This window comes from Tachypleus tridentatus, chromosome 11 (assembly GCF_004210375.1).
Source record: "Tachypleus tridentatus isolate NWPU-2018 chromosome 11, ASM421037v1, whole genome shotgun sequence".
In the NCBI taxonomy this organism is placed as follows: Eukaryota; Metazoa; Arthropoda; class Merostomata; order Xiphosura; family Limulidae; genus Tachypleus; species Tachypleus tridentatus.
Window position 1 is genome coordinate 96,234,165 of NC_134835.1, and position 21,934 is coordinate 96,256,098.

General features: G+C 38.4%; 1 protein-coding gene across 9 annotated transcripts in view; it reads right to left on the bottom strand.

Moving 5' to 3' along the window:
* LOC143232843 (uncharacterized) overlaps window positions 1-18,931 on the bottom strand; it is a 38,671-nt gene extending 19,740 nt beyond the window's left edge. For 2 of the 9 annotated variants that reach the window (XM_076468783.1, XM_076468789.1), the window contains exons 1-2: window positions 18,550-18,744; window positions 6,131-6,182 (exon numbers count right to left, since the gene is read on the bottom strand). The gene's annotated coding sequence lies outside the window, so the exon portion shown is untranslated. The other 7 variants (XM_076468784.1, XM_076468785.1, XM_076468786.1 and 4 more) reach the window with 7 other exon arrangements.
* Window positions 18,932-21,934: the final 3,003 nt, after the last annotated feature.

Here is a 21,934-nt window from a genome sequence, read left to right on the forward strand (position 1 = left end):
GTGGGAAGGGCTGACCTGCAGAATCTGCAATGTTATCCAAGGACAGACCCAATTCATCCAATTGCACCCGGATGCGAAGGCCAAATGGAGCAATGACAGATCGTCTGTTCTGAAAACGTACTGCCCACCAAGGAAGAAAAACACATTCCCAGGTGAGATGTTTTGGTAAGGAACGAAGTTTCGAAGTATATTGTAAAGATAGTTGCAAACGGCGAAGGTGTAGAGAAGGTTCATGAGATTCAATGTATATGCTTTGAACTGGAGAGGTACGGAAAGCCCCAGTGCAGAGTCGAAGTCCTTGGTGATGGATGGGGTCCAGCATCTTTAAGGCCAAGGGTCTGGCAGAGCCATAGACCATTGATCCATAGTCGAGTTTCGATCGAATAAGAGCACAATATACCTTTAACATTCAACAGCGATCTGCCCCCCAACTGGTAGAAGAGAGGACACGGAGGATGTTCAGTGCTCTTGTGCTTTCGACCCGAAGATGCTTTAAGTGTGGTATAAAGGTCAGTTTACGATCAAAGATAAGCCCCAAGAACTTGGTCTCCGGGACCACTGGCAGCAAAACTTCACCGATATGAAGTTCAGGATCAGGGTGAATACCTCGTCGACGGCATAAGTGCATGCATATGGTTTTAGAGAGAGAGAAATTAAAGCCGTTCGCCAGAGTCCACTTCCGTACACGATTGAGGGCAGTTTGTAGTTGCCTCTCAATATATCTCATGTTTGACGACTGACATGAGATGTGAAAGTCGTAGACATACAGCCCATTCGCAACAGTGAGAGAGAGTTGTTCAGTGATGGCATTTATCTTTATACTGAAAAGTGTGACACTCAATACACAGCCTTGAGGGACTCCAAGTTCCTGTACAAAAGAACGGGAAAGTGTCAAACCCACACGAACTTGGAATCTCCTGTCCATTAAAGAATTTTTAATAAATATGGGTAGATGGCCACGAAACCCATATGTATGGAGGTCTCGCAAAACGCCATACCTCCATGTTGTGTCGTAAGCCTTCTCTATGTCAAAGAATATTGATACAAGATGTTGGCAGTGGAGAAAGGCTTCTCTGATAGATGTTTCAAGACGAATTAGGTGGTCTGTGGTGGAGTGCTGTCGACGGAACCCACACTGGGTGGGCGAGAGGAGGTTGTTTGATTCAAGGAACCAAACAAGACGAGCATTAACCATCCTTTCTAAGGTCTTACAGAGACAGCTCGTCAAAGCAATTGGACAGTAGTTTGAAGGAATCTTGGGATCTTTCCCTGGCTTAGAGAAAGGTAATATAATAGCCTGGTGCCAGGCATCAGGAAAAACATTCTCCTGCCAGATCCGGTTGAAGACAATCAGAAGGACATCAAGAGAAGCAGGAGATAGATGGTGCAGCATGTCATAATGAATATCATCAGATCCAACAGATGTACTGGCAGACCAATGAAGGGCCATTTTCAGTTCCACCAGGGTAAAGGGACAATTATAGTCAAAGAAACAGTCAATTCGAAAGGAAAGAGGTGATTGCTCTGCCTGAGTCTTGATTGATGGCCAGGAAGGTGGAGGAACAAGCAGAAGTGCAAGATACCCGGCAAAAGCTTTCACCTAGAGTGTCGGCGATGCTCCGGACATCAGTCACCTCCTGACCATCAGAGAGTAAGATTGAAAGGGGGACAGAATTGTAGTGCCCATTAACCTTTCGAATCCTGTCCCATATGATCTTGGAACTGGTGGTAGAAGATATGCTAGTTGTGAACTTAATCCAAGATTCCTTCTGGCTTTGACGTCTTACCCACCTAGCATGTGCACGGGCCCGTTGGAAAGCAACATGGTTTGAAAGTGTGGGATATCTATGAAAAGTATCCCAGGCCCGTTTTTGAGCCTCCCGTGCTAAGTGGCAAGCAGGATTCCACCACGGACGAGGATATCGTGGAAAACATGTCGAGGTTTTAGGAATACACTGAGCAGCTGCTTGTATAATACAGTTAGTTACCGCTGCTACACAGTCGTCTATTGATGGCTGATTTACGATGGCAGGATCAAGTTCTGCGAGAGCAGTGAAAGTGGACCAGTCTGCCCGATTTAGCTTCCACTGGGGCACGCGGGTAAGGTGGCATCGACCACGGCCAGTCTCTCTCAAAAAGATCGGAAAATGATCACTGCCTATTGGATTACTGTCAACCCTTCATGAAAAATGGGAGAATAATGAAGGGGAGCAAACCGAGAGATCAATAGCGGTAAAGGACTGACTAGGTGCATGAAGTAAGTGGAAGAACCAGTATTGAAAAGAGAAAGATTGTGATCAGAGAGCATCCGCTCTACAGATCGAACCCTCCCATCAATAACAGCACTTCCCCAGAGGGGATGATGTCCATTAAAATCCCCCGGGATTAGAAATGGAGACAACAACTGTTCAACGAGAGCATCAAGGTCTGATTGATCATATGTCTCTCCAGGGGACAGGTACAGAGAACAAACAGTGATGGTATGACCCAAGGAAACACGGATGGCTACGGCCTCCAAGGTTGTGTCAAGTGACAAAGACAGGGTGGACACATGCTGATCAACCAAAAGTGCCACCCCTCCATGTACTCAACCATCACACAACCTGTCATTTCTGTACAGAGAAAACTGCCGAATGGAGACTGTATCAGCAGATTTGAGAAATGTTTCTTGTAAAGAAAGACAAACAGGATGGTAGGAAGCAATCAGCGCTTTGATATCATCCAGATTAGAACGTAAACCTTGACAGATCCATTGTATCAAGGTGGTTATTTTTAAGAACGGGTGGGTGAAGTGGCTGGGGAACCCTTCAGTTTACGACCACATCTTTTTTCTTTACTGTCTTTAGTCAGAGGAGGTCTATCAACCTCCATGGATCCTGCCCTGGGTTGAGTGGGCAGGTTTTTGTTATTGGAAGGGGAATCCAGTGACTGAGGACGCGAACGAATAATTGTTTTGTCTCTTGTGGTGGGAGAAAAAGATGTATCAGAAGAAATGCCTGTATTTGAAACTGAAGGACGTGGATCTTGAGGTTTGTTGGAAGGTATGGGAGGAACAGAGATGGGTGTGGAAGTCGATTCATCAACATTTTTAACCACGGAGGTCAAAAGGCTTTTCATTTTTTTTGAAAACGATTCTCTTGGAGGCACAGAGATCTGTCTGCACTCCCACTGTAGTTGTGGAATGAAGTGCAGCAGCATATGTCCGAGATGGAGTGGTGGACTGCAATTTCTGAGCAATTTAATGTTATGTATCGTTTTCAAATGCTGCACCTCTTTTTCCTCCAACCATTTTGGGCAAGAATGAAAGTAAGAGGGGTGAGAACCATTGCAGTTGACGCAATGTGGGTTCATGTCACAGTCATAGGCATCGTGGTCCTTGCCTCCACAATGAGCACGTCAGGGAACCACGACAAGATGTCTTTGAGTGGCCGAATCTCTGACATTGGAAACATCGAAGAGGGTTTGGAATGTATGGCCGAACACTGCAAATGAGATAACCTACCTTGATGGTGGCAGGTGCAAGTGGTGAAGTAAATGTTAAAACGAGGGTATTTGTTGGCAGTGTAACTCCATCTTTGTGAGTGGAGATGTGCCTCACTGCAGAAACTCCTTGAGTGGAGAGACTAGCGAGAATCTCTGACTCGGGAACGTTCTTCAAATCCCTTTCAACAATAACTCCTCGTGAAGAATTCAAAGTAGCATGAGGTGTAACCTCAATTGGTATATCCCCAATTGCCTTTGAATTCAAGAGGAGTTCACTGTGTTGGGATGTGGATGTTTCAACCAATATGTCACCAGATCGAAGCTTCTTTACTGACTTTGGAGAGCCAGCAAGTCCCTCTAGTCCCTTCTGAATAAAAAAAAAGGGGACATTTGCCCTAAAGGTTTTTCCGAAAGAGAATGTAATATAAGAAAATGAGGTACATGTGTTACTGATGTTGAAGATTGCTGTTCAGAGTCTTCAAGACGTGGTCGCTTACCCATTGACTGTTTTTTTACAATTTTATTTAAATTTTTTGGAGGATCCATAGGAAAAAGGAAAAGTTTCGGTACCCACTGACCCCACCCACCATGGAGCCCTACAAGGGGACGCACTACAAAGTCATGCAAGGACAATGCAGCAACGCCAGGGTTTCGTGAGCACTATACCCAAACACCAGCATCAGGTACAATGTCCACAACACCCATTGAGAACTTCCAACACTGGTACTTGGTTGACTCTAGCCCAAGTGGACCAGCCGATTGACCCAAGGGGGGCCACCCAAACGCCGCCCGTCTACAGGAATTCGAGGCCAAAGTGGAGTGTTAGGGTTGGACCCCTCAACCACCAGGATCCTCTCCTCCCCTTCACGGGTCGCCACGCACGGCAAACACGTGGGTGGATGTTTAGATCCCAGAGAAGGTAACCAGACAGAACAGAACCTTTCCTGGGAGGTCCCCTCACCACATACAGGAATCCACACCGAGGGGACCAAATGGACCAACAGAAGAGAAAGGATTGACTGTTGTTGAACCAAAGCAAACTTCTATTCCAAAGGCTCCAGAACTGTATCAAAAACATAACATTTTAAAAATGAGACAACATGAAGGCCCCATTGATAAAGAACCAGGTATGTGAAAATTTGGCATCATGATGCGAAAGGTCCCAACGACAAAGAAACCATGTCTGCAGGGCCAGAGCCAAAGATGACAGGTGGGCCAATATGAAAGTGAGGAGGAAGAGAACATTTCTAGAAAATTCCTTAGTGTATAGTGAAGAGCCTTGAATAGGAGGTGGATCAAGAAAAGGGACTGCAACATAGTTGTCATGGTAAGATGAAAAAAGGAATACCAGGCACCTGCTAGCTGAATGACAGATTTACAAAAAGGCAGAACTGAACCCCACAACTGTTGGTCAGGATAAGGACAGTCCACCCTATGATAACAAAACAGAGTGATCTGAGGCCTGAGTAGGCCAAATGCCATTACTGGAAGCAAAATGCTCAGCATGAACCCAAACATGAAGGGACAGGGAAAATTAAATAAGGTTGGTAGAAAGAATAATGTCAAATGGCAAGACTTGGGTAATAAAAATAAGAGCAACAGACAAAACATCATATACCATAAAAATAAAATCCAGGTTATGGGAAGGTACGAAAATTTCAGGGGAAGAAACAATTGAAATCCTCAGGAGGAAGAGAAACAATAAGAGAAGACAAAGTTTGTCCCATATAATGCTCAGTCTCCCTGTGAATAAATGTTAATAAATCCCTCTACAAGTCACCTACAGCTATGGCCTGTACAATGGCATCAGACAAATGAGATAGACACAAAGCCATATCATTAATTTCAAAATTCATGGTTGACACTGAACAAATAAGCAAAAGATTTGGTGGCAAAACATGGGTAAATAAACGCTTTCAAAATGAAAGTTAAAATTTCTTGAAAATAAATAAAGTAGAAGTTAAATTATGGTAAACTACTCCATAGCAGAACTGGAACAAAAGAAAGATGTCTGAATTTAAGCACTGTCAAACAAGAAGTGATGGTTCATCACTGGTACACAGAGGGAATCATGGCGTCATATGATGGTGTTGCTTTCCCATTGGCGGGAAGATGATTTGCAAGAGAGGAGTGGGGATGCAAAAGGCTTGTGGCACATAGAAGGCAGCACAAAATCAGAAAATGTAATCTTATGAGCAGAAGGAAGTACTGTATATGGGAAGTCTATGCACTACTTGTATAGATGTTGTTGGGTAGGTTTACAAAGGTGAAGCAGCCAGTCTAACTAGTATTTTGAATAGCAATCTACTTAATGAGAATTTGGAGTGTAATAATAAACAAAAAATATTTATTTCAGGTATTTTTGTAGAACAAAAAATGAGATGTGAAAATACTGAACTAGTATCTAGTTTACTAAGTGCTGGGGAAAATGATGATAATTTGGATAATTTGATTTTCACACAGCAGAAAATTAAGAAAATTTTGAAATTTTGTGATGTGAAATGGACTTATTTATATTAATTACTAGTGGAAAAACTTGTTGAATGAAAATGACAGAAAACCCAAAGCCAACTAATTCTGAATCCTTCAATATGCATTTATAACTCTGCCACCCATAAACAAGACATAAGAAAAATAAAGGGCCTACCATGAGCAATATCTCCTTTATATAGTGTTTCTTCCCAGCATTATTCCTTGTCCTGGTATTCAGTAATCACAGTTATTTTCTAATATCATCAACTGCATTATTGCAATAGTTCTTTAAAACCATAATTCTTTTACATACTTGATCATTGTTCAAAAACTTCTGTTCACAATAAACAGCAAATTAATTTCACTTGGTGCTAAATAAGTCTTTGAAAAAAAACTCCCTCATTCATAGGCTTTTACATAAGAGAAATTCAAATTTTGAAGCTATTTATGATTATGTTAGTGATTGAATCCAACTAGAGTGGGAACAGGCAATGAAAAAAAAGTATTAAAGGTGAAGAAAGTACAATTAGACTCATGTAACACACAAAATTCAGAGAAATCAAGCATGATTGACTGGAAGACTAACTAAATGACCAACATTTGGCTTTTTATGATTATATTTTACATACAGTCATACCTTTTCTTATGCATTTAATTGACCTGTCTTTAAGCTTGTTTAGGCATGATGCCAGCTTCTCATGCTGTTATTTTAAATTAAATGTGACAATATTCCCACAGTGAGACAAAATAAATGGTATTGGGTGGTGCTAAGTCTTGGTTATGGTAACAAAGGTTACATGTAAATCACAGAATTGTAATCTTGTTATACAACAGTAAATGAAAATGGACTGGAGAATGATAAGCTAAATGCTTAAGAATGTTGAGTTTTAGATGTAATATTATTCAAAACTTGATTAGAGCTTGTAAGAATCATCATAGTTTGAAAGTAGTATGTTATGTATATTTTTAGCTATGGAGTTAAGTGTTTCATTTTGATTAATTTCCTATGGGTTATATTATGAATATATTCTATACATCTTGTGAACTTCTAATAAATACTCCTTGTAGTTCCAGATAACTTTTCAGTTACTTTTAGTACAGAGTAGAAGATTCACAACAGCAGGTTTTCTCATATGTGTTTTGGAATCTTTGTTGTTTATTATCCTTGTCAATGAAAAAGAGGTACTGAATAAACACTCAGATTTTTAAATTTGATGATGAATAAGATTAATTCTTTGGAATATGCTTACTTAATAAGAAGGAATCACTCTTGCTTAATGGTCTAATTTGAGATGATGACTTTTAACACTAAAATACATAATGATGCATTTAGGTTAAAAGAAATTGGAAATACCTTATTTGTGTATGATAAATATTAGAAACTTGGATAATGAAAATGATTTTTGTCTGATGGCTTATAAAAGCCTAAAGTTTTTTTAACTGAATTTCTTAAATTAATGAAAATGGAAAATTGGGTTCTGGAATTTGGTAACAGAAATTTGAATTCTATGTGAACAATAAAATTTTAAAGTAAAATTTAAGCCAAAAAAAAAAAACCAGTAAACTTGATACAAATGTTTACAAGATAAATAAAAAAAATTCAAAATTTTAAAAACCTACAGGTAGAATTTATAAAAAAATGCAAGGAAACCAGACTGGACACACCACAGGAATTATATACTCAAACAACAGATCCACAGTTTGGCTCCATGCTGTTATTCAGAATTATATTTGGTGAAATCAAAAGATGAATTTGCAATTTGAGTATACATAATATCTACAGTATCTTCAGTCTTGTTTCCTACTTCCTTTTCATGATCCCTACTTGCTGGTTTTTAAATTCCCAATTTTTTATTTATTTTGTTTGACAGCTTTTTTTTTTTTTTTTTACATGGGCAAAGAATTATTTAATATAACTTTATACATTGTAAACACAGCTAGAAGCTAGATGATACATTTCATGATGATTTACTGTAACTACTGACTATTAAAATGTTAAGAGATTGTCATGGAGATTTGTTTCATAATACAATAAGCATTTACAGTTTCTGTGTGACCAAATTCTCTCTATATACAATGCATAGCAATAGCCAGATATATGCCTAGACTAAGAAAAAAAGGACTTTCTGTAACATAATTGTAATTATCATAACTTGCCAGGAAGACTAACATGTAGGTACAAAAACCACCATCAGTCACCTGAAGTTGGCCTTTCCCAGTTATTTGATGTTATGGCCATTTTCTAGTCACCTGAAGTTGGCCTTTCCCAGTTATTTGATGTTATGGCCATTTTCTAAAAGTAATAAAAGTTTTAAAAGACTTGTTGCAAAATTTTAATAATAACTTGCCAGAATGACTAACAGGTAGTTCAAACAGCAGTGTTAGTAACCTAAAGTTCACCTTTCCAGTCCTGGTTTCGGGTATTTTGACATTACGGCCATTTTCTAATTTCAAATCAAACTAGATAGAATATGATTCTTAAAAGAGAATCACATTAAAAAGGTCTAACATATACAAATTAAAATACTTAAATGGCATTAAAAAGATTAATGGCATTTAAAAAACTAAAAACATTTCCAAGGTGGACAGCGTCACCATCAATCATACTGTCTAATGTTATGGACAAACCTTGGGACAGAACATGTTTAAAATGGTGCCGTTGTTGAGAGTCATAACAATGGCAAGAAAGTAGAATGTGGCTCATTGTGATCTGAGTGTTACACAAACTACACACTGGAGCATCAGTTCCAGATAAAAGAAAACAATGAGTTAGAAAACTGTGACCAGTGCGTAGTCTAGTTAGAACAAGTTCTTCTTTCTGATCCTTATGGAAGCAAGACAACCAAAGTCTAATATAGGGTTTTATTTGGAAAAGATTTTTTTCACGTTGCTCACTTCAAGTCCACTGCCAACTGGCACGAAGCCGAGCCTTGAATAAAGGATCATAGTCCATGTATGGAACAGGCACAGTGGAACATGGAATAGTGATAGTGCCAGAGCAGTGTCAGTGAGCTCGTTCCCACGAATATCAATGTGGCCTGGTACCTAGAAAAACTGTATAGAAGTATATGTTAAAGAGAAATGGGCCAGTCAATTTTGAACATTGGTGAGAACAGGGTGTGAACTAGCATGAAGCAATTCCAGGGCCAGCAGAGGACAAAGTGAGTCAGTATAAATAGTGCACTTTGAATACTGTTTAGCTTCTATGTGATCCATGGCAAGAGAAATGGCATACAGTTCAGCAGTAAACACAGAAGCTATAGAGGGGATTCTGTGCTCAACTACAGAACCACAGCAAACCATGGCAGAGCCCACACAGTTACCTGATTTTGAAACATCTGTATAAATAGGAATGGAAGGGTGGTTCGAAAGATGTTCAGCAAATAACAGACAGTATTTCCAATTGGGAGTGTCTGCTATTCTCAAATGACTTAAAGATAGGTCAGATTTAGGGACTGTAATAAGCCATGGTGGGATGGGCTGACCAATGGATACAGCAATGTTATCCAAGGACAGACCCAATTCATCCAACTATGCCTGGATATGAAAGCCAAAAGGAGCAATGGCAGATCATCTGTTCTGGAAAAGTATGGCCCACCAAGCAAGGAAAACACAACCCCAGGTGGGATGTTTTGTTAAGGAACAAAGTTCCAAAGCATATAGTAAAGACAGTTGCAAACGACAGAGATGCAAAGAACGTTCATGAGACTATGTATAAGCTTTGAACTGGAGAAGTGTGGAAAGCCCCAGTGCAGAGCCAAATTCCTTGATGATGAATAGGGTCCAGCATCTTTAAGGCTGAGGTTCTAGCAGAGCCATAGACCAGTGATCCATAGTTGGGTTTCGACTGAAAAAGAGCACGATATATCTTTAGCATAGAACATAGATCTGCTCCCCAAGTGGTGGAAGAGAGGAAGCAAAGGATGTTCTGTGCTCTTGCATGCAAATGGTTTTAGAAAGAGAGAAGTTAAAGCCGTTTGCTGTGGTCCACATCAGTAAAGGATTGAGTGCCGTCTGTACCTGCTGCTCAATTTACTTCATGTTCGACGACTGACATGAGATGTGAAAGCCGTCGACATAGAGCCTGTTTACAACAGTGAGAGGGAGTTGTTCAGTAATGGCATTAATCTTTATACTGAAAAGTGTGACACTCAAAACACAGCCCTGAGGGACTCCAAGTTCCTGTAGAAAAGAATGGGAAAGTGTTGAATCTTTATGAACAAGGAATTGCCTGTCCATTAAAAAATGTTAAATAAAAATGGGCAAATGGCCATGTATGTTGTATCATAAGCCTTCTCAATGTCAAAGAATATTGATAAAAGATGTTATCGTTTGAGAAAGGCTTCTCTGATTGGCATTTCAAATCAAATCAGTTGGACAATGGTGGAGTGCTGTTGTCAGAACTCACACTGGGTGGACTAAAGGAGGTTGTTTAATTTGAGGAACCAAACAGGACAAGCATTAACCATCCTCTCTAAGGCCTTACAGAGACATCTCATCAAAGCAAATGAATGGTAGTTTGAAGAAATCTTGTGATCCTTCCCAGGCTCAGAGAATGGTAAGACAATAGCCTGGCACCAGGCATCAGGAAAAACATTCTCTTGCCAGATCCAGTTAAAAACAATCAGAAGAATAGCAAGAGAAGCAGGAGACAAATGATGCAGCATTTCATAGTTTACATCATCATGTCCAACCGATGTACTGCCAGATCGATGAAGGGCCAGTTTGAGTTCCACCAGTGTAAAGGAATGATTTTAGTCATAGAGATTTGATGGATAAGAAGGTGGAGGAAGAAGCAGAAGTACTAGATACCTGGCAAAAGCTTTCACCTAGAGTATGGACAATATGCCAGGTATGAGTTACTTTCTGACCATCAGAGATCAAGATCAAGAAGGGGACAGAATTATATTGCCCACTGACCTTTCAAATCTTGTCCCGTATGACATTGGTACTGGTGGTAGAAGATATGCTGGTTGTGAAGTGAATCCAAAATTCCTTCTGGCTTTGACGTCTTATCCACTGAGAACATGCATGGGCCTGTTGGAAAGTGACGAGGTTCTAGAGTGTGGGATATCTACGGAAACTATCCTAGGCCCGTTTTTGAGCCTTCAGTGCCACGTGGTAGGCAGGACTCCACCATGGACGAGGATATCGTAGAAAACATGTTGAGGTTTTAGGAGCTGCTTGTATAATAAGTCAGCTACTGCTGCCATGCAGTTGTCTACTGATGGCAGGATCAAGTTTTGAAAGAGCAGCAAAAGAGGGCTAGTTTGTGTGATCCAGCTTCCACCTGAGCATACGGGTTAGGTTGCATCGACCACAGCCAGTCTCTCTCAAAATTATAAGAAAATGATCGCTGCCTCATGAAATATTGTCAACCCTCCATGAAAAATAGTGAAGGGGAGCAGATTGAGAGATCAATAACAGTAAAGGACTGACTAGTTGTGATCAGAGAGCATATGCTCTACAGAGCAACCCCTCCTATCAATATCAGCATCTTCCCAAAGGGGATGATGCCCATTAAAGTCCCCAAGGTTTAAAAGGGGAGACAACAACTGTTTGATGAGAGCATCAAGGTCTGATTGATCATAGGTGACAGGTAGAGAGAACAAACAGTGATGGTATGACCCAGGTCAACATGGATGGCTGGGCCTCCAAGGGCATGTCGAGTGGCAAAGACACACCAGGGGGTGGCACATGCTGATCAACCAACAGTGCCACCCCTCCATGCACTTGTCCATCACACAACCTGTTATTTCTTTACAATGAAAACTGAGGGAAAGTGACTGTATAGGCAGGTTTCAGCAATGTTTCCTGTAAGCAAAGACATGATAGGAAGCAATTAGTGTTTTGATTTCATCCAGATTAGAACGTAAACATTGACGGTTCCATTGTATCAAGGTAATCATTTCTATTTACAACTATGATTTTTTTCTTTATTGTCTTTATTCGAGGGAGGTCTATAGACCTCCATAGATCCTGCTCTGGGTCGACTGGGCAGGTCTTTGCTGTTGGAAGAGGATTCCACTGAATAAGAATGGATGATTGTTATGACTCTTGGGGTGGGAAAAGACGATATATCCGGGGAAATGCCTGTACATGGAACCAAAGGAAGTGAATCTTGGGATTTGATGGAATGTATGTAAGGGACAGAGATGGGTGTTGAAGTTGATTCATTAACTTGTTTAACCATAAAGATCAAAAGACTTTTCATTTGTTTTGAGAACAATTCTTTTGTAGGCACAGAGAGCTCCATCTGCATTCTCACTGTAGTAGTGGAATGAAGTGCAGTAGCATACGTCCGAGATGAAGTGGTGGACAGCAACTTTCATCCCTCAGGATAAGTAATGTTATGAATCGTTTTCAAATGCTGCACCTCATTTTCTTCCAACCATTTAGGGTAAGAATGACAGTAGAATGGGTGAGAGCCATTGCAATTGATGCAATGAGGGTCTGTTTCACACTCACAGGCATCATGGTCCTTGCCACCACAAGGAGCACACGTCAAAGGAACCATTACATGATGTCTTAGAGTGATGAAACTGCTGACACTGGAGACATCGGAGAGGGTTTGGAATATATGGCTTTATCCTGCAATTAAAATAACCTGCCTTGATGGTGGCATGTGGACGTGGCGATGTAAATGTCAGAATGAAGATAATGGTTGGCATTGTAATTCCATCTTTGAGAGTGGAGATATGCTTCACTGCAAAAACTCCTTGACTGGAGAAACCAGCAAGAATCTCTGACTCGGGGATGTTCTTCAAGTCTCTCTCAACAATAACTCCTTGTGATGAATTCAAAGTAGCATGAGGGGTAAACTCAATAGGTATATCCCCAATTGCCTTTGAATGCAAGAGAAGCTTCACTGTGTTGAGATGTGGATGTTTCCATCAATATGTCACCAAAGCAAAGCTTCTTTACTGACTTTGGAGAGCCAGCAAGTCCCTCTAGTCCCTTCTGAATGAAAAAGGGAGACATTTGCCCTAAAGATTTGTTTGATATAGTATAAGGAAATGAGGTACTGACCCAAGGGGGCCACCCCAAGGCAGCCCGTGTACAGGAAATCAAAGCCAGTGGTGTATTAGGGTTGGACCCCTCAACCACCAGAACCCTCTCCTCCCCTTCATGGGTTGCCACACATGGCAAACACATGGGTGGATGTTTAGATCCCAGAAGAGGTAAACTGAAAGAACAGAACCTTCCTTGGGAGGTCCCCTCATCACGTACAGGAATTCACACTGAGTGGCATAAGTGGAGTGATAAAGAGTACCATGTACATCTTGTAAAAAACTCCCACCTAAGATACCTAGATGTCAGCAGCAGCAAAAAACTCTTTGTAGGAAAGGTGGCACACAAGTCTAAAGGCTTGAAAGGATGTTGAGACAAAGCATGTAAAGCTGCCTCAATATTCTATCTGAGTAATTGAAAAGGGCTATTTGAGACAAAGGAATTTAAACAATTTCAGAAGACTGGATAGCACAGGGGGATTTCAAACACCTTCCAAGTTTAGAAAAATGAAAAGTTTCTGATAAAGCCTGAAATAAAATATAGTGACAGTAGAAGAAGCTAGATCTTTATCAAAAAGAAACGTCAAAAACAAGAAATAGTGGGGGCTTTTAGATGAGGAAGCTAAAACTTCCACATGAGATACCAGTTGAATAAATGTTCCACTTTTGCTAATAAATGGCCATTGTGGGTCTACAAGCAGACTGAGACAAATACAAGGCAACTTTGGATGTTAGTCATAGATGTTGTGTAAAGAACCACATAATTTCCATATATGAAATTTAAGTTTGAGAATATCAGACTGAGGATGCCTCAACAGAGATGACCAGAGAAGAAGTAACACAGGTGTATAGCTCTGGAAGATACTGTAGAAGTGGAAACCACAAATGGCTGGCCAACAGTACTCAAGTTTCAGATAGAATCATAGACCAATTTTTGGGTAACAAAATGAATTGGGGGAAGCATAGTGATGGAATCCCAACCAATTCTGATCAAATGCATCAACTGCCAAAGCCTAAGAATGAAGTGCTATGTCTTTGGGAGAAGGAGACACAAGAGTGATTGTCCTTTCTGTTGCCTGCAGCTGAATGGGAGTCAGTTAGGCTCATCTTAAATATGTGTTGAAAAATAACCCCAAATATACAACATATTGAGTTGGCAAGATAATGGACTTCATAATATTAGTAGGATGACTTTGCTACGGAAGTGTGGAGATGGGCATCAGTGACATTTAATGTGGTCAACCATAGATCTGGTTTAAAATGCAAAGGTAAATTAAGAAAGGACTCTATCATATTTATTATTTAACTTGGGAAGATATAAGGATTGGCAGAGATGAAATAGATTGGTGACTGGCTGCAAGTCTTCCATCTATTTTAGACATAACAAATAACTGAGAGTAAAATCTGAGAAGAATGGGATTGATTCTCTCTCAATGGATCTGCTGAAGGTGGAAATACCAGAGGTAGGAAGGATAGTGAAGGAGATGAACTGAATAATCAGACCTGTTGCCAGAGCCTCAAGAACACATGAATCTGTTGTGAAGAAATTCCAGGTGGCCAGCATCTGATAAACTTTGTCTCCACAGAACCCCCTCAGATATGGTAGTTAGTGTCACTAATGGCATCATTCATCCCAAGTGTAGGAGCCATGTAGACAAGGAACAGTTTTGAAGTTCAATAGCTTGAAGAGCAGAAGTCAGGGGTCAGGACACATGATCAGCACTTGTATCTTGACCACAAGCAGGTGCTGAAGAAAGCAAGAGGCCAAAGACAAAAGAGAAAATGTAAACACGCAACATCAATTTCAGATTATAATGCCTCAAAGACACCTGCAAATCTCAAGGAGGTGAAGAAAAAAAGCCTTGCATAATACACAGAGAGCTACAGCAAGTAGATGAACACCCTCCAACAAGGCAACTTCACCCAAGAAATTCCAACAGAATACAAGCTAGGAAACAAAAAGAGCAGAAGCCAATAAATGTAATAATGTAAAAGTCAACAAAGGACCCAATTCATCCTCCAATTATCAGTATTACTAAGGGGAATACTGATAAGGTAATAGAAGGGTTATGCTTTTGTGGGGAAGATAAATATTTCTAAACATTAGTGGAGTTGAAACAAATCTGAGAAAACTGTGATCTGTTCAAAGTGGTCAAAGAGTCCAGTCTAGAATCCCACATGGTTAAAAGGGGATCAAGTTTTTGAGATTTTAAATATACCTCCTCCTGGTAGTGGTAAGCCAAAGCATGCTGTTCAGACAAACACAGTGGACAAGACATTGCTCTCTGATTACACAATAGAGCAGCATATCTCTCAAAATAAACAGCAATATCAGACAAAGGTAAAATAGAGGAGGGCCAATCAGCCTCCTTGCTGGAAATATTAACTTAAAACAGTACATCACAATTAAAAAAAAAAAAAAATTAAGATAAAATATTATTTATAATGAAAACCACTAGATGACACTGAAATCTCAGCCATGTACATTAATTATGGCAGCATGTGGCTGTACAGAAACTCTTATCTAATGGCTTTATCAAGAAAAAGTAATAACATTTTCTGAATGAGGTGCCTATATAAAATGCCAGGATAGAGGGCACACTGACACAGGTGAAGAAGATATCACCCAAGGCATTTGAGTAGGATATAAAAACTGGAGCAACTGAGAAAAACAAATCCAATGTTTAACACTCCTACGAAAAGTAGGCCCTAATAGGCCCCAGAGCAACTTGAAAGGTTATTAATATTAGGCTAATAATTTTGTATTTAAATGAAATTAAAAATGTATCACATTTTTCACATGTATCACATGTAAAAAAGATCACATCATTAGGCCCCACTTTTCGTAGAAGTGTTAAATGGGGAAAGTTGAAACTCTAATAAAAGTCGAAGAATAGCAATCTAGCAGCAGGTAGTAAGTAATGTTTGGAATGATTACAACTTAGACTAGTAGGTAAATTTTGGTATTAGGCTATAATATCAGGTCATCCCATAAGTAATGTCTGAAAATTTAATACAGAAAGTGCATCATCATTTCTGTATTTGTAAAAGGTTTTAATGACTAAAATATGCTGTAGGATATGTATAAAAATGTTCAGACAAATAAAAGAAACTAACCCAACTCCACTTTTTCAAATAATTAATCAAATAAACCCTTATGAAGATGGATGTGTCTGAGGAGCATGCTAGACATATAATGCTTTATGCATTTAAAAAAGGCAATAGTGCAGCAGACTCTACATGAAATATTCAAGGTGTTTATGATGCAGAGCCTCTCAATGAAAGAAAATGTTGAAAGTGGTTTCAGAAGTTTAGATCAAATCGCTACAGCTTAAGTGATGTGCCACATTCAGGACATCCTGTTGAGTTTAATGATGACTTGCTGCTGGCTCCACTTGATAAATATTCTGCTCTAACAGTTGAAGAATTAGCAAAGAAGCTTAATTCAACCCATTCAACAGTTCGCCATAATTTGCAACAGCTTAGAAAGGTGTCAAGACTTTGAAAATAGGTGCTCATGATTTAACATAAGCCAACCTTAGAGTAAGAGTGGACATTTGCACTTCTCTGCACTCTCGTGAATGTAACTCACCTTTTTTGGACAGGTTAGTGACTGGAAATGAAAAATGGATATTTTATCAAAATGTTCAACTCTGCAAACAATGGCTCAGTGCAAGTAAACTGGATAAAGCTCAGCCCAAAATGGACCTCCACTCTTTGAATGTCTTGTTAGGTGCTTGGTGGGATATTGTTGGTGTGTTCCACTTTGAGTTGCTGCCACTCATTGTAATGATTACATCAGACTTCTACTGTCAACAGTTAGAGCACTTGAATCTTGCACTGAAAGAAAAGAGGCCTGCTTTGATCAGTGGTAAAGTTGTTGTGTTATACCATGGCCCCATACAGCAAAGATCACATCTGCAAAGACTGAAGAACTAGACTGGGAAAAACTTTCAGATCTGCATTCTCCAGACCTTGCCCCACCTAATTATTGCCTATTCCATAGTTTGCAGAACTATCTTAATAGAAAAGAACTTGAAACACACAAAGATGTCAAAACTACCCTCTATACATTCTTTTCCTCCAAACCCCAAGAATTTTATAAAAGTGGCATTCAGAAGCTTGTGAATCATTGGCAGGAAGTAATTAATAATAATGGAACATACATTATTGATTAAATAACATTAAAAGCATTTGAAAATTTTTATTGAATCTAACAATCAGACATTATCTAAGGCATGACCTGCTACTTAATTTCACAAATAAACACTAGTTTATAATGTAATAACATAATGCTTTGGAACAACAAGAAATGTATTGGACCATCTCAGCTGTTCCATCCTACAAACTAAACTTCAGCCCTTGTCATTATCAAACCTTCACTTCAATTTACTACCTCCACAACACCTGAAAGCAATCCATTCCAAAGGCCAAACATGATAAGAAAAATAAAACTGTTTTAGCCGAAAATAACTCTTACCCTGCCAAAATTTGTGTGTGTCTTACAGCCCTACAATTCTCATTATTAAGTATGAAAAAAGATGGTAAATCAACACCATCAATTCTCTTTACAATCTTAAACACCTCAACCAGATATCTCACAACTTTTTTTTTTAGAGAAAAGAGTTTGATAGATTACGTCTCCTCATGCTACAACTTCTCCATTCCAGGTACCATTCTAGTAACCCTTCTCTGAACCCCTTCCAACAATACATTGTCTTTCCTAAGGTAAGGAACCAAAGACTGAAAACAGTACAAGATACCCCACTTGTAACATTAATCTAGTTTAACTGGACTCTATTTGTAACAACCCTCTGCTTTCTTCCATCTAGCTACTCATTTAATGAATTTGCTACCTCATTTCCCCATCTACTGAAATATTTTCTTTATACAAGCCTTTTATGTAGCACTGCATGAAATGTTTTCTAAAGATCCAGATATACCAAATCTATACCTGTACCCTAATCTAAAAACAAGTGACCTTTTCAAAGAATGTTAAAAGGATTGCAATAAAATATTTTTTTAAAATCAAACTACATTATCCATCTAATAAAATTCTGAACTTTGTTAAATAGCTTTGCAAGGCATCTTTTATCAGATATTTAAAACTCTTTCTATGACTAGTAAAACTAATGGGCCTATAATTGAAAAAGAGTAGTTGACATATCCGATTTCCAACCGCAACGACTAGTGGCTGACATATCAAATGCTTAACCTCCTTCAAATCCCTTGGGGTATAACTATCTGGCCCAGAAGACTTATGGTTCTTTAAACTTCCCAATCTTTTCGTAAATACTACAAATGTAAGTTTAAATTAAATGTAATGCTGCCAATGTATCAAGGAAATTATGCTCACTACTTTGGCGTTATATATCACTGTTGGTTTAAATTTTTCTTTTAATTATTAAACGTACGAACATATAAATTGATACAGTCGAATACGTCTACAAAGGTTAAAACCTGACTCATTTTAGTGCATAGGTTAGCATATATTATACATATATTATAATATCACTAACATAACTTGCTACAACACAACTTGATGTTTCACAACCCTCAAGCTAAACCTATTGACAAGTATTACCATTTCCGAGCTTTATCTTTGTTCAGGTTTTCATACCGACTTCACACACAGTAGTAACATGTATAATAAAGCTTATGGTCTTTATACTGGGGCCTTTAGATGTACACAAATATTAATCAATAAACTGACTTCATCAGTAATATTATTCAGAATCTTCTGAACTGACCCTTTTTCTTACTTAAAATAAATAATATAACTTACGAAAACGACTCTTATAAGAACCCGTATAACACTAACCCTAAAGTACTTCTTCAGCTCAAAGTTAGGATAAATACATGCATCATGGTGAATAGATACACGAGTGAATCCCCCTTTGAACAAAAAAAAAAAAAAGAAAAAATCGAAACGTTTTTATTTTTTTATGTTTAGACATAACGTATTAATAATAATTGACAGTATTTTACGAAATTTGCTCATTAAACAAAAATTCGAAAATTAAAACTTTCAGCTGTGGGGGCGTTATAACGTTACGTTCAATGCCACTATTCGTTGGTAAAAGAGTAGCCCAAGAGTTGGCGGTAGGTGGTGACGACTAGCTGCCTTCCTTCTAGTCTTACGCTGCTAAATTAGGGACGGCTGGCGCAGACAGCCCCCGAGTAGCTTTGCGCGAAATTCAAAACAAACAAACAAAACTTTTCTTCGAACATTGATATATTTATATTATTAATTAAAATAATCAATGAAATTAACATATGAAAACGAATATTTATAAATTTTGTTTTCAAAAACAAATACCGCTTTTTTGACCATTCACTGAGAAAGTTGTAATAAGGGATTTAATTTTGTAGCAAATAAAGTTTTTAGTATTTATGATGTTTTTATAACATGGTAAAATATTAGACGATACTTCTGTTTGTTTCTGTTATTTTTTGTTAAGTATAGAAAATCATTTAAGTATTTAGAAACACTATTTAGAAACAAAAATTCCGTCTGCAATTTACCTCCATTTAACAATCGTGTATTGTATGTAAAGTATATTAAAGTTTAAAAACATTTATGTAGTAAAGACGTTTATATTTATTTTGTGAAGCATAGTACGTGTTTATTTTATATTTAATTCAGACTGATGGACAAGAAACATTCACCAAAATCTTTCAAAAGTGTTCACATATGTGAGTAAAATTCCGTGTTTATAGGATTTTGTTTAATTTAGAATATTTTTGTGCAAAGCCACGAAAAGAGGCATTTTCTCAAAGCGTCTATAAGACTGAATTGACAGATTAGTCAAAAGCAACTTCTCTCAGAAAATCTTGGGTTGCGTTTGGCTTACTGAATAGTGGGATTTGAATTTAACTTTTATAGCGCAACCAATGCCTTAAAGTGAGATGATCATCTTTGCGACAACGGGCCGCCAACCGTAAACCCTCTGATTCACAGTCCGAGTACTCTACCATTTCGGTCACATTTATCCCTGCAAATAGGTACATCAATGGATATCAATTCTGGGATTTGGTTATCTTACACTTGTGTTAGTTATATATTGTTATAAGTCTTTCCACTTTGACGTAAGTTAATGTTTTGGAAAAGGTCGTTATCAAACTTATTATTACAGTTTGTAATTTCTTTAGTGGCTTCAACTATATAACAGGTTTACAAATCCGTAAACTTTTATTTATTTGACATTCTTTTTGCTTTTTTAGAAATTCAGCCAGTGTAATAAAATCAGCTAATTTCACGTTATGTTTCTGCTGTTCCTCCTGTTAGCTGCAGTTACCATCTTTATTTTTATCTATAAGTTTATTTTAAGCACTTTAGAATAGCACAGAGTAAGGCAGTAGAATTATATTTTGTGTCGGGACTACAGGATTTGTTTGAAGTTGTTTTTTTCGCAGGTGCTGTTTTCTGCCTTCTCCTAAATTCTTGTGTGATTTTAAGTTAGAACTTTGCACGATATTAAAAGGCATTTCCACAAGTTGAAGGACCTATAAGCATGGGGCCGAGTTCATTGTTTGGGGTAGAAGTTTGTCTAAAGTAGTTGTAAACTCTAGGAGAAGTCTTCTGATGTAAGACTTATTTTCCTATACTGTCAAAGGAGATGACTTTCATTTTGTTACATTTACAAACTTAGGAAGAAGAACAACAACCTGAAAGCTCCAGATATGTTGAATAGGTTCTACTCATAAAATTAGGTTTCAGTGTCCAGAATTCATGAATGAGTGACTTCCAGGCTGGTGGTCTTGAGACTAAGTTGATTGGTCTCTAAAGGACCCGTTATAATGCCAGAAATTAAGACATCTAATTACAGTCCATTGGTATTTGTAGCCAGCATTCCTGTTTCTAGAAGGAACAGTAAACGCTTTTTGGTAAACACGCTGAGTATAGGCGTAGGCTTCTCAATATGAGAAATATGCTGCAGTCACAATGGGTCAGGGAGACCCCTGGGGTTACGATGAGGTACCAATGGCGATTTGTCCTTCTTCCACCCAGTAGTAAGGATAAAACATTTATTCAAATATAAAGGTTCCTGAGTATAATTATATAACGCTGTGTATCGATTACTTTGGGTGTCTAAGCTAGGTGTTAGAAAACTAGGGAATGGATTTACCATTGTTACTGTGGTTGGTGAGCGATATGAAACATATTTTTCTTCTTACTTAAAGATAATAGATATGAAGAGCTGGACCAATTCCTTAAGCATTTCAAGCTGCTCATGATGAGTTTGAACTTTCAAGGAATCGATTTGATCAATCACATAAGTGAAAAGCTAGACAGTGACTTTGGTAGATATGTGGCTGAGTATCACCATTGTTTCAACCAAATGAAGATCGGGTTATCCATTAAGGATCAAACGAGAGGACTCATAGAAAACTTGGTCACTTATGTGGATGATTTGCATACCTACCTACCTCACTATTAATTGCATTTTGCTCGAAAAACAAAAATTTAATTCAGTGTTTAGAAACCGATGTAATATTCTTAGGTACACTGATTTATTTTATAGTTAATAAGTTTCTGACTTTGACTGAGTTTAAGAAAACTAAACATAGTTAAAAGTGACCGTTATTCACTTACTGCAAAATGAAAAAGTACGAGAAGAGTACTTGCTTACTACTAACAGATTTTGACATGAGAAAATCTGAATGAGGAATGATGTTTTCTTTCCATGACTGAGAGAACTAACCACTTACACAAAATATACGTCCCCCGCTGGTACAACTGCAAGTCTAAGAATTTGCAACGCTGAAGTCAGAAGTTCGATTCCTCTCAGTGGACTCAGCAGATAGCCCGATGTGGCTTTGCTATAAGAAAACACACACACATATAATTTAGATATATATAATAAATAAATACCGGGCAAGCAGTAGCACTGCCTATGTAGGGATTATTCATCGAAATGCTATTTTAGATGTCTCCTCAATATGTCATCCCAGCTTTACAATAATAA